Source organism: Spermophilus citellus, assembly GCF_964194105.1.
Source record: "Spermophilus citellus genome assembly, contig: SCAFFOLD_356, whole genome shotgun sequence".
NCBI classification, from domain to species: Eukaryota; Metazoa; Chordata; class Mammalia; order Rodentia; family Sciuridae; genus Spermophilus; species Spermophilus citellus.
In genome coordinates this window covers 82,070-94,572 of record NW_027673116.1, presented here as the reverse complement: position 1 = coordinate 94,572, position 12,503 = coordinate 82,070, and the positions used below count along the sequence as shown (strand labels likewise).

Below are 12,503 nucleotides of genomic sequence, written 5' to 3'. Positions count from 1 at the left end.
CACTGTGATCTGTGATGGAGTCAACTCGACAATCTAATCTAGACTTGTTAAATTCACAGGAATTGTAACTACAACCAAAAAAATTAAATTTAAATGTTGTAGTTTATCAGATTTGAGGACTCTGGGGTCTTTATTTCAAAGAATTCTAAAAGCCACAATATTTTCCATTTACTGTATGAATCAAGTCATTCACTTATATTATTAAACTGCAGACAGTTACAGTTCAACTTATTTCTCCCACTTCTTACCCAACTCTTTATCTAAGGAAGAATGTTTCATTTGGCTAATTCTCATCTCTTCTGTTATTTATGTTCTTTAAAATGAAAAGATGCTTCCAAAGTCCCTTGTTTCTCTTTGATTGACAGCTCTGGCCCACACAGTTATTTCGTCTTTCACTGAACTCCTGCCGTGCTCCACTGTCAGCACCACACAGTTTATTTGGTCTTCCCAGCTAGATACAAACTCACAATAGGGAATCATATATCATACCTTTTTTAATTATATCAGCCTCTTTTCACTGATCCCCCTCCAATCCTACACACAGTACAGATATACAACATCAAGTCTTTTAATCATTGTAGCAGCAGAAATGTCCAACCAATCAAAGAGCCTTAAGAATTTTTAAAAAAATTATTTTTTTAACACTAATTCTGGTAATTAGCCTAGTCAACATGATGTGTACCTCAAAGGCAAACCAAAGGCCAAAAACTATCAACTGGACACCTGTCTGTTTCACTGTGGCTTCAAACCTCAGAGACACCCCTAATCTAAATAGGCAGAATTCATTATGCTGATTAAGAGCACAGGCGCACACAACAGGATGCAGCCTACTGCTTAGATGCTGTTTAACTTCAGGGAACTTAATCTCTCCAGGCTTCAAGTTTACCAATTCCAAAGCATTCACGTGGCATATGTAAGTAGGGGTCCAATCTATGTTAGTTATTGTTAATTATTCTTTATACTGGAACAGACTCAATTGGGTGTTCTATCAGTGAGACGCTTGTCTCAATACTAGCAGGTAGAGCCACAGCATGATTAGCAGTACAGCTAATTTTGAAATTCAAAGTTTACAATGGCTGCCTATGCAAAGACTCAGTTACTTTCTACCTTCATGTATATGTATGCATAGAACACTGATTAGGCAGGAATGTCTGCTTGGTGTGACTAACCACTGGCTTTTGGATTACAGAAAAAATAATACCTCTGCCCTTTTAATGTGGTAGAAAAAGAAAAAAAAAAGTGTTGTTTCCATTTCTGTTCAGTTTCACTTGAATCTAGGGAGTAAAATGAGACCATTGATGGTAATACATGGAGAAATCAGGAAGCTCTGGTGGTGGCTGATAGGATCATGAAATTCTGCCAAGGTAAACAAATCAGCTAGTCTCCGGATCAATCAGAAGAATGAACTGCAGACAGTGGAAAACCATTCACCTTCTGAAAAAGAGTAAAAGCAACTTCCTTGTGAGCTGTGGCCTCTTCATAGATCTACTCTGCAGAGATTCCCCATTGAGGAGGCAGAGGAGCAGCAGAATCTGTAGCAACAAGCCACCACGTACAGCATGGTCAGCTGTCTTTCTATTAGCTCTCCCAGATAACAACACTCCTTCAAAGCTCCTAAGCACTTCCAGATAACTGTACAGTTTGGATGTCAGTTCACTCAAAATTCTCTTGGGGGAAGAGGGAGAGGGGGAGAGGCACAGCTGAGCTGAAAATGTGTTGAGTAATGCTTCAAAAAGAACCTTTGTTCAACTCATCTTGCAATTATTTTTTTTATTGTTGTTGTTCTTCCAAATGCTGACCACCAAGAAGGGCTCTTGAAAGGAAACCATTTTTGGTTGCCAAGGAAATTCCTACAGAGCCCAAAGAGCTCTTTCTCCCAGAGCTGGGAACAGCAACACCTTTAGCTAGAGCAATAAGAAACACAAGTGGTCAAGGCTAGGGCCACTGCACTTTTCACCTCCTTACCTCAGGATACAGGCAATTAGCCAGCTCAGACAGCCAATTAGACCAGGAACATGAACTGGAGGTTGTTTTTTTTAATATATATTTTTTTTAGTTGTTGATAGGCCTCTATTTTATTTCTTTATATGCAGTGCTAAGAATTGAACCCAGTGCCTGGCACATGCCAGGCAAGTGCACTGAGCCCCAGCCCCAGCCCATGAACTTGGTTTTTATCTCTGTATTTTAAGCTTCTGAAAAAAGTCCCAAAGTGAGCTGGGAGACAGATGCTGTTACTGAAATTCTTTTCACTTTAGCTGAATTGCTGAGCTTTTGGTGGAGTGAATCATAAAGAAGAAACTCAAACCTGAGTGGCAAGCAGTATCTTGGCAGTAGAGGAGGTTTATTAAAATGTTTAAAAAATCTAGGGCACAAGTGGTATATCTTTTGAGAAGTTAATTGTGTTGGCAATATATAGTGACCCAGCAACTGCACTCAGAAAAACTTCTCCTCCAAAAATAATCATGAAAGAAAACTAAAAATTACCATAAGAATATTTTGTCTGAGCTTATTTGTAATCATACAGAATTGAAAATAACTCAGTATCAATTAATAGAAGATCATTACAATAAAATATGATTATGTGTGCTATATAGCCATTAAGAAGAACAAGGTAGGTTCCATGGTACTGTGGGTTAAAAATAATCAGGTTATAGAAGAGTACAATCCTATTTCTCTTTTACATGTGGAAGCATATAAGTATGCATCAAAAAAGTCCAGAAGACTCTACATTGAACTGCTAATAGTGGCTACTTTGAAGGGTTGGAATTTAAGAATTATTACTTTCTATTTTATTCAAGCTTGCCTGGTTTAAGTTTTACAGCAGTTTTGTATATTCCTGAACTAGAAAACTCTTTTAAGATTTTTTAAAAATATTATAGTAAGAACATGTTACTATATAGAAGGTAAAGAATTCTTGTATGTGTGTGTACATATATAACCCTTATGGTTATGATTTATTTACAACCATATGGTTATGATTTATTATCATGTTAAAACTGATAAACCTGCTTTTAATTGAATGCTGGTTTTCTGATTGAATCAAATGGCTTTCAAGAAAGTACAGCATCAATAAAAGGGAAATTCAACTGTCCCAACTTTAAAACACACAGGTTCTTGAAATCAGTACTGACAGTTCTTCTCAAACTCTACTCCCACCCACCAGTAGTTAAAACTTAAGACCACGGGACAGAGCTCAGGGTAGAAAAAGGAAGCTATATTAAGTCAAATTTCTATTAGACAAAAGGTGATGACAAACATCTGTTTTATTAGTTATCTAAACGCAACTTGATCTTGTTTGAAAGGGACCTAAGGATAATCATGGCCACACAAGTTCCCTTCAAAAACATATGGCCCAAGGAAAGCCATAGTCACTGAGCCATTAGCAATACTGTAGTGACCAAGGACTATAACCCTGCTCACAACATACCTTTGTTCTCAAGTTTTCACAGATGCAATTCCCCGTGGAGCTGTTCTGACACAGCAGTGCCTCACTGGTCCCTGAAAACATGCTGAAGACCACTATTCTAATCATGGAGATCATGATCTTTTCTCAGCCATGGTGCCTCCCTTGAGGGGTAAAGTAAGACTATCCATATTCAGTGTGAACTTCAGTGTTTGAGCCATAAAAAAGAAAAAAAAGATGTTTGGGTATATTTCTGTCACCATAAATATGAACCAGCTACTAAGGCTAAGGGAAGCATCCCAGGCTATGCTCTGGGATGGAATCATACCTTCAAAACCATGAAAGAGTCATCTCAGCTAAAAGAGGTTGACTTGCACCTATGTCGTGTATGAGGAAGAGAAGGACTAGGAGTCATTCAGCTACCGAGTGTTTCCTTCTAGATTTCATTTTTTGGCAGTCATGGCTTAGCAATTTCAAGTTTGTACGTGACTTAATGGTTTCATCTTATTACTCTCTGACAAAATATCTAAACTTGGGTTTACTATCATAGAAGACCAACACTTCAAAAATAAAAAGGCATCCAAATATATTTAAAGCTAATGGATAATAGATGATGCTTAAAAATTATAAAACACTTTACACATTAACCCTAGGCCAAATTTCATGAGGAGACCAATGGGATAAATTCTCAGGGAAGCCTGTTAAATAATAAGAATCAAGGAAGTGATAATCAGACAAGCAGCTCTAAGGCTATGTGATCCTTACATGTCTCCCTGGGAATCTGTAAGGTATTTCCATGAATTCTGTAACCACTGCAAACTCCAGACTGCAATTTCACTTAAAGTTGAACATGGAATTGTGAGAAACATTATTGCGTTGTTGATAAACGTGAAAAAAAGTCAACCCCTTCTGAAGTTATTGTACCAATGAGCACAGTACTTCTACAAGAGTTAAAGCTCAAAAGTAAAATGATGAGAAAAAATGTCTTATCCACTCAGCTAATTCTTAACACATGAAAACTGAAATTAAAGATCCCGCATTTGATGAACACCCATCTAACACGCATGTAAAGTTTTAAAAGATTAGGAAAGGAATAAAGGGGGATAAAAAACAAATCAATCTAAGATAACCAAGGAAGATAACTGCATAATGCAAAAAAAAAAAAAAAAAAAACAACTCCATAGCAACAAAATAGAAGAAGTTATTTATGTAGATTTACAACTAGATGAGCTCCAGATGTATTTTTAATCTACTGTCCACAGGTGTTTTTCTGCTTAATAAATATAACATCCAAGTTGGAATATTGTTAAAGCATTGAATCACCTAAATTTTGGCTATCTCTCTTCTGCTGTTAACTATTTTGAGCTATTTCTCAATCAGGCAGCCGCTTCTGAAATCCTAAGTTCAGAGGCTTGGCACAGCCAGAAAGAAAAAGTGCAGTCCACAGATTTGTTTCTTCTGTTTTCCCAAAACAGAATCTCATAAAAAAATATGCCCTCAAATTTTGTCACTATGTAGCTGTCAGAAAGAGCTGTTCTGTTCCTCTTTGTATCTCTGAACATTAAAACCATCCCTTGTGCTACTGGGAAGTTATATAGCTCCAGGAAGCCATGAGGCACCATCGCAACTGTTGAGATTGTATTCAGGCAGAATAATCAGTCAATCAGAAACTTCAGTCGCAGTTGGATGGAAGTTTTTGGGGCCAACTTGGATAAGCACACAGGACAAGTTTGACTTTACTGCCAAGCTCACTTCCAGGACATTGGCTAATTAATTATAAAAGCTTTTCAAAACAAATTTAAGCCTGGCAACCTTTTTTCCTACCCCAACAGAGGAAAATCAGGTTAAAAAATTAAAGCCTAGATTCACTGTGTTAAAACAAGTTTTTTAAAAAAGGGGAGTGGTGTCAGATTTACCGTATCTTCATCTTCATCTTATTTGCAAGTCCATCTTTTCTTCTCACCCTAAAATGATCTAGGGCCTTCTATATTTCTAGTTACTAAGAGAGAAGGTACAGAAAGAAACTGGAAATACTACTTTGAATTCCTCCCCTACTTTTGGTTGTGGAAGACATCATAAATCAGTCACAGTTCCTCTTCAAGCTCTTTGGTAGGAAGTAAAGAACAGATTTTCTTCCTTTTCTTGGACAGAAGAACACATTAGATTAAGTATAATTACTGTAATAGACACCATTTGCATAGACAGTTGCTCTTATAATAGTATTTTTACCAATCTTCATTTGCTTGCTTTGAAAACAAGAGGAACCAAACTCTTGAGTTAAACCTTCTGGCTTCATCTTAACATGAACTTTCATTACTTTGAGATGTTAATGATAGGCAATGAAGATTCTGGTTTTAAGGACCCAGTCACACAGGTTTTATAGCAAAATGAACTTCAAAATATCATAATTTCCCAACATATTTCTTCTATCACTAGAAATAAAATCTCATGCAATTTGTATCATAAGTCATCAAACTTCTTCTACATATACCCAAATATGAAAAGATCCAAGAAGGTAGGAAATTTCTCTCCACCAGAATTTACCAGCTGCCTATGACAAATTTTTGACCAGAGGAGGGCTGTTCCTAAAAAAAGAATTCCTCAAAAAGTCTTGTCAACCAGATATACCTAACCTAACCAGTGTACTGCCTTACCCAACTTCAAGATTCCTGGCAAACAACCTAAATAGTCAACACTGCTTGGTAAATACTGAATGAAGCCAAATGTGCAAAAGAGCTTTGAAGGAAATCCTAGTGGTCTGGGTCTCCCTCTTCTGCTACAGGTACATACCTACCAATGTATCCAATATTTAAATGACCCTCTCCCTGATTATTTCAGGAGTTGAGCAGGTGGAAGGGAGGAGAAAATCCACATCAGCATTTGAGGGAGGAGGCATTCAAGGAGTCAAGAATTCATCTCAAGGCAAAGGTGGAGGGAAGTGATCAGTCCTGATCAAAAGAAGAAGCCCCTCTTTTGGAGAACAAGAATAAGTAAATGAAGATCGGAAGGACAACACCAGATTTCAGAGGATCTTTAAAGTCAGGAAATTCCAAACTTAACTCGATAGTTTCCAATTCGGAGAAGAAAAATGAGGGTAATAATATGAAAAGCACATTGAACTGGGAGAAAGTGGGAATAAAGGTTTAGTTCTAAAGGTTTTTCTAACAATCCAGATCGGAGATGATGGCGGCCCTATTTGAGTATTGCTGGTGGAAAGGAGAAGGTAAAAAGAATCCAAGAGCCATTTCATAAGAAGGAATGTAATTTCACCTTTCCTGTTCTTTTTAGAATTCACCACCCCTATAAACCTCTGTCATTACTACAAGTACTGCCAGTTAAAGAAGAACACTGTCATAAATATTGCCTTTTTTAGAAAAAAATAGCAAAGTGTGAAAAAGAAATCTTCAAAACCACCCTACTTAAAAGAGAAAGAAAGGAAGAATAAGGTCACATAAATGATACACAATTAGCAATGTCAAGCATGAAGCCAACTAGAATCACACTCTCCTATATCAAAGGACAAAAGGAGCAAGAATCAGATACTTGATTTTCTGAAGTGAGCCATATATTACTGTTTCCACTTAACAAAGTAGAAAACTGGGGTTCATTACATAACTATCTAGTTTTGAAACAAGTTCCAAGTCCATGGTACTTGCTTTTTGTTTCTTGCTCTTTCCAACATAGCTACCTCCACTATAACCCTGAAAATGGGTTGGGGTTTCTGTCCTTTTAAAAATATGCCACTTTGATTTATTTGAAGCCGTAACTTCTTTATTAATCAGGAAGCATCCTTTTATAAATATTGATAAACTATATTCTTGAAATACATCTCTCCACAGGTAGATACAGCCAACTGGGAAAATAGCCCACATTCTTTTGAAAAGAAAGCAGATTCAAAACCCAATTGCTCTTCATTTCAAATAGGTTACTTGCTACAGGTTTTAACAGACAAACAAATATAAAGCTAGAGAGATGATTTAACAATCAGTACCTGAGCCTGCTGTATCCCTCCAAAATTAACAACTGCCAACATTTCTTAGCTGTTTATAGTTTACCCAAACACTTTCATAAATTATCTCATTTAATGCTCACAATGCTCCTGAGGCAGAGGTTATTACTGTTTGAAAGCTAATCAACTATAGCTCCAAGGTTTAAATTGCCCAAACCATCACCACCCACAAAGGCTGGAATCAAGATGTAAACTCTGTTCTGACTCCAGAACTCTTCACATACTGGTTACCTTCCCTCAGGTAAAGTGCAAGCATAAAGGACACATAATGGTCCATGTTACATGAGGCAACCATCATCTCTAATCTTTTCCTAGCATTGTTTAGCCACACGTTCACTTGTACATTTCAAAGAGTCAAGAATTCTTTGCTTACCTGGTCCTTCTCTGGTTTATCAGAAATGTCATTCAGACTGGAGGAAGTCAGATTCCTATGGGTCATGGCTGGACTACCTGGAAAAACACAAGTGATTTTTTCATTAAAGACATCTCCTCAAGACTAAGACCTTGGTTGTATAATTCATAAACACTAGTAGACAAAGATGAGAATGATGATGATGCTTTTAAACACATTAGGATTCTCCTAAAGAATTTTCTAGAATTCAGGTTGGAGTACAAACGTGGTTAAGTGGAAAATATTTAAAAATCCCAAATACTTTAAAAATCTTATTACCTGGTTCTACTTCAAGACAAGTTAAACTTTGAAATAAACTTCTATGACAATAAGCATCAAGAGAAATTTCCTGGGCTAGGGTTACAGCTCAGTGGTAGAGTGCCTGCCTCGCATGCATGGGGTGCTGGGTTCTATCCTCAGCAACACATAAAAATAAAAAAAAAAATAATAATAAAGATATTATGTCCATCTACAGTTGAAAAAAATTTTTAAATAAAATAAATTTCCTCTGGTTTGGCTCACTACTATCGCTGCCTTCTCACACACATGTTAATATCCCTGGTTTCTTTTCCTTTTCCATGGCCTGCAGAAATCAATTCCTTCCTCATCAGCAGCAGAGCTGGCCCCTGGGTGCAAGCCTGGACCTCCTCTCCCCGAGGACTTGACAGTCCTTCCTAGGACCAGAAAAGCCACCTGATTTCCCTTTACTCTTTTTAATGGACCAGAAAAGCCACCTGCTTTCCCTTCTCTGAGAGAGATTTCAAACAGAATAGTTCTCCTTAGTGGGTATCTGATCTGGAATCCCCACTGTCTGCCTCACAGTCATATTCTCACAGGCTCCCTGCTTCTCTGCATTTCCATTTGGCAATCTAAAATAAACACAGTCCCTTTTCCTCCTCAACATGCCAGACTTCTGCTTCAAGTCAAAGGATAAATTTCATCAGGAATACTACATGGGAACCAATCTTCTCAGCATTATCACAGTTGTGGATAAAATTAATTGGCAATCCCTCCAGTTATTCTAGACACTGTTATACACAAGTATAAAGAAAAAAACACCAAGAACAGCCATAGATCATGTTCAGGTGGACCATGTTAATCAACAGAATACTGAACTTGCATTCTGCAGTTGGACCTGAAACTTGTGGGCTTACTAAGCAAAAGAGTAACTTTTTCAAATCCAGGGTGTTTGACCCAGCCCCTGCAGGGTGCTGAGCAATGCATTCATTATTAATCCTCAATGATCTGACTCAGGTTGGTCTTCACAGCAAAAGGACAAGGGTGGAAAAGAAGCACAGAGGTTCAAATAGAACATTGGCTTCGAAATCATCCTTTAGATTACAGACTAATTCCTTCACATAGAAACCCCAACACCTAATTTTACAAGAGAAAAAAACCTACTCCTAATAAGTTAATTCTATGTAAAAGCATCTCTTTAAGTAATATAATAGCCTTTAACTACCAGATCAGAAAAATCATAGTTTTCTTGAGCTGGCAAGACAGGGTATTTTCCACTCTGCTGCATTTCATTGAGTAAGCATGGCCTAGATCTCTTAAATCCTTTACCTGATGGGTGTTTTATTCTAGGAAAATTTGAGCACAGGACATTATTTAAAGGAAAGCAACATTGGAAAAAGTGCTTCATAAGCAAAATTAAAAGAACCCCTCTGAAGGTGCTATTTTCTGCTTTGAACTGTAACCTCTTTCTAGTGTCCATACAAAAGACATCTGGTACAAACTTGAATGCCCCCAAATAATGCTGAGATTGATTCTAATAGAAATGATGAATTGATATAATTTTGCACTTTATATTTAAAAACAAACGCAGTTATTTGAACTAACACAGTGAAAGGTCTGCCTGAGTGAAGAAATCTGAATTACATACTCCTAAAGAAATGTAGTCTTAGCATTCCTAATAAGACTTACAAGTTAAAAGCAGCTTGTGTAGGATGAATACTCCAGACTGATTTCTAATTATCAATCAAATGTATGTTATTGGCTATGTTGAAATAATCTGAAAGCAGTTTTTCATTAAACAAGTTAAATTCCCTGGGCAACAGCCTAAATATATTGATTTGTTTGAAAGCTCTATAAATACTGCAAAGGTATATTTCAGCTCAGTCACCATCCTAATTGCTACAACCATAAGGAGGTAAACAACAAATAGATAAGGTTTTTATGATAATGGTAAATTTGACTGATGTGTTAATTTTTCTAAGAAACCTCATATAGTACCTCATCATTTCTCTCACTTCTGAAATGTTATAGTGCACCTATCTACATTTATCCTAGAAGGTGGGGGGGGGGGTTTCAGAGGAAAGCCCAGGTTGAAGGAAGATGCAAGAAATAGATGAGAAAGAGAAGGCCAATGTTAAGAAACAATCAAATCTATTGCCCCTTCTTAACTTTACCCAATTCCCAGTATTAACAGCTTCACCAACATTTAACCTTGTGATATGCTGTAAGAGCTCAGAAGTCAAAGCTCCCAGGTAACTAAGCATATAATCAGTATTCTTCAACTTTTTTCCCCTCTCTCCCTATCAAACTTCCCACCCCCTTTCCACAACACCTTGAACAGGGACAGATGCTTCCCAATGCTCTTAATCAGTGGTTCCAAGTGTGGTCCCTAGACCAGCAGCATCTGTATCCCCTAGGTACCACTTAGAAATGCAAAATTCTTGAGGCTCACCCCAGACCAACTCTATCAAAACTCTGGGTATGGAGCATAGCAACATGGGTTTTAACAAACCTTCTAAGTGATTCTGAAACATGATAAAGATTGAGAACCACTGCTCAAAATAAAATAGTCATCTTAACAGTGTATGTCTACTCGGAATTGGAACTGGAAGAAGCACATTTAAGCCGGAGTAGCCAGAAGGGTAATTCTAATAACTTACCCTCCTCCAAATCACTACTCCACAACTGTCCTATCTCAAGCAAAATCATTTGATTAGCATCCTTACCACATAAACACACAAAAGAACCCTATTTGGTTTTTCCTTTGAGTCCTCACCTATACAACTAAATAAATAAATACTTAGTTTTGGAAACTCACTGATCAGACTTTTCCAGAAATGTATTAACCAAATCAAAGAAGACAGGACAAGAGCCAAATGATTACAAACCAGATTACATGTGGGAATCAGAAATTTGTGTGTGGATTTCAGCAAACCCAAGAAGCTGTTACACAACAGGTCCTTAACAACACATTCTATTGTGTACATTTTGCAACTGACATACACTACGACACATTGTCAGAATAAATCAGTGCATTCTATTTAGAATTTGGGCCTAATAATACAAATTTATTATACTACAATTCTGAGGGAGTTGGGGGACTAGAGAAAAATGTCACCTTGTACCAAACAGATGAAATACAAACACACCCTAAAGTGGGACAGGTGGTGAATCACTCAAAGCTACCATTGCAGACCCTGCCTTTTCTTTTCTTTTATTTAATTAGAGGTTTATAGCTATACAGAGTAGTTGATTCATTCAGACAAACTCATACATGCATGGAATTTGATTTCAGGACATACAAATGTCTTAGCCCTGCTTTTTATCCAAAGAAACTTTGTGGGGTTTTTTTTCAAGGTTTTTTTTTTAAGAGAAGAACTAGTCTTGAGTGCATAGTCATAATTAATTTCCATATCACTGTTTTCTAGCCATAAGGGGGAAAAATAAAAGCTTTGGAGAATCACATTTTCAAGCAGTTTCACACAATCAAAAACAATTTCATTTGCAAAGTACCCATTTGGCAGGTACATACTGTTTCTATAAAAATTAATTACATTCTGTACTGTTTTAAAATCATTGTTATTCTTTAGCATATATGTAGCAATTCATAAAGTCCTTTGCAATTCTACTAGATAAAATGGGGTATAGAGAATGCATGGCATAGAAAAAGAATGATACTTAAATATGTACATAAAAATGTAAATATGTATAAACACAGTGGCAGCCCCCTTACCTCAAACTACATAATGAGCCAACAGAGAACACAAGGACAAGTTAAAACAAATAGCTCAGGTCTACAAAATACACTGGGTTCTTTTTTCTTAAGAATATATAATATTTTCAGAATAAAAAATAACTAAGGTAACATACAAGTTACAGACATATAAGTTCATGTTAGAAAATTCAGAGGTGTGAATCTAATCTGCACTGTGTAGGACCATAAACTAAATAGTAAATGTAATTTCAGGAAAATGCATGTGCTATACTTTGGATATGGAATGCTCCCTACCCTTGTCCCCTGTATTGAAGGCTCAGTCCTTACCCTGTGGGACTGGGAGTTAGTGGAACCTTTAGGAGATGGGGCTTAGTAAGAGAAGGCAGGCCACTGGAGATATGCTCATGAGAGGGATATGAGGACCTCCCCTTTTGAGTCTTCTATTTTTTTTTCCTTCCCATATACCATGAGGTAAACAGATGTTCTCTGCCACAACTTCCCACCATGATGTACTATTCTACCACTGGCCCAAAGCAGCAGGACCAAGTGACCATGAACTGAACCTCTAAAACTATGAGCCAAAATAAATCTTTCCTCCTTGCAAATTGTTTATCTCAGGTATTTTGTTGCAATGACAAAAATCTGACTAACAGCTTGTTAATGTGTTCTGAATCCCCATTGACCCCACTGATAATCCTCCCTGCTCTATAGACATAACAAACTTACTAAAGATGTCTGCATCCAAGCT

General features: G+C 37.0%; 1 pseudogene across 1 annotated transcript in view; it reads right to left on the bottom strand.

Moving 5' to 3' along the window:
- Nucleotides 1-12,503, bottom strand: part of LOC308640082 (electrogenic sodium bicarbonate cotransporter 1-like) — a 118,080-nt pseudogene that overhangs the window by 47,460 nt on the left and 58,117 nt on the right. Inside the window, exon 4 of the transcript in view lies at nucleotides 7,786-7,862. The product of the transcript in view is annotated as an electrogenic sodium bicarbonate cotransporter 1-like (transcript). The remainder of the gene's footprint in view (nucleotides 1-7,785; nucleotides 7,863-12,503) is intronic.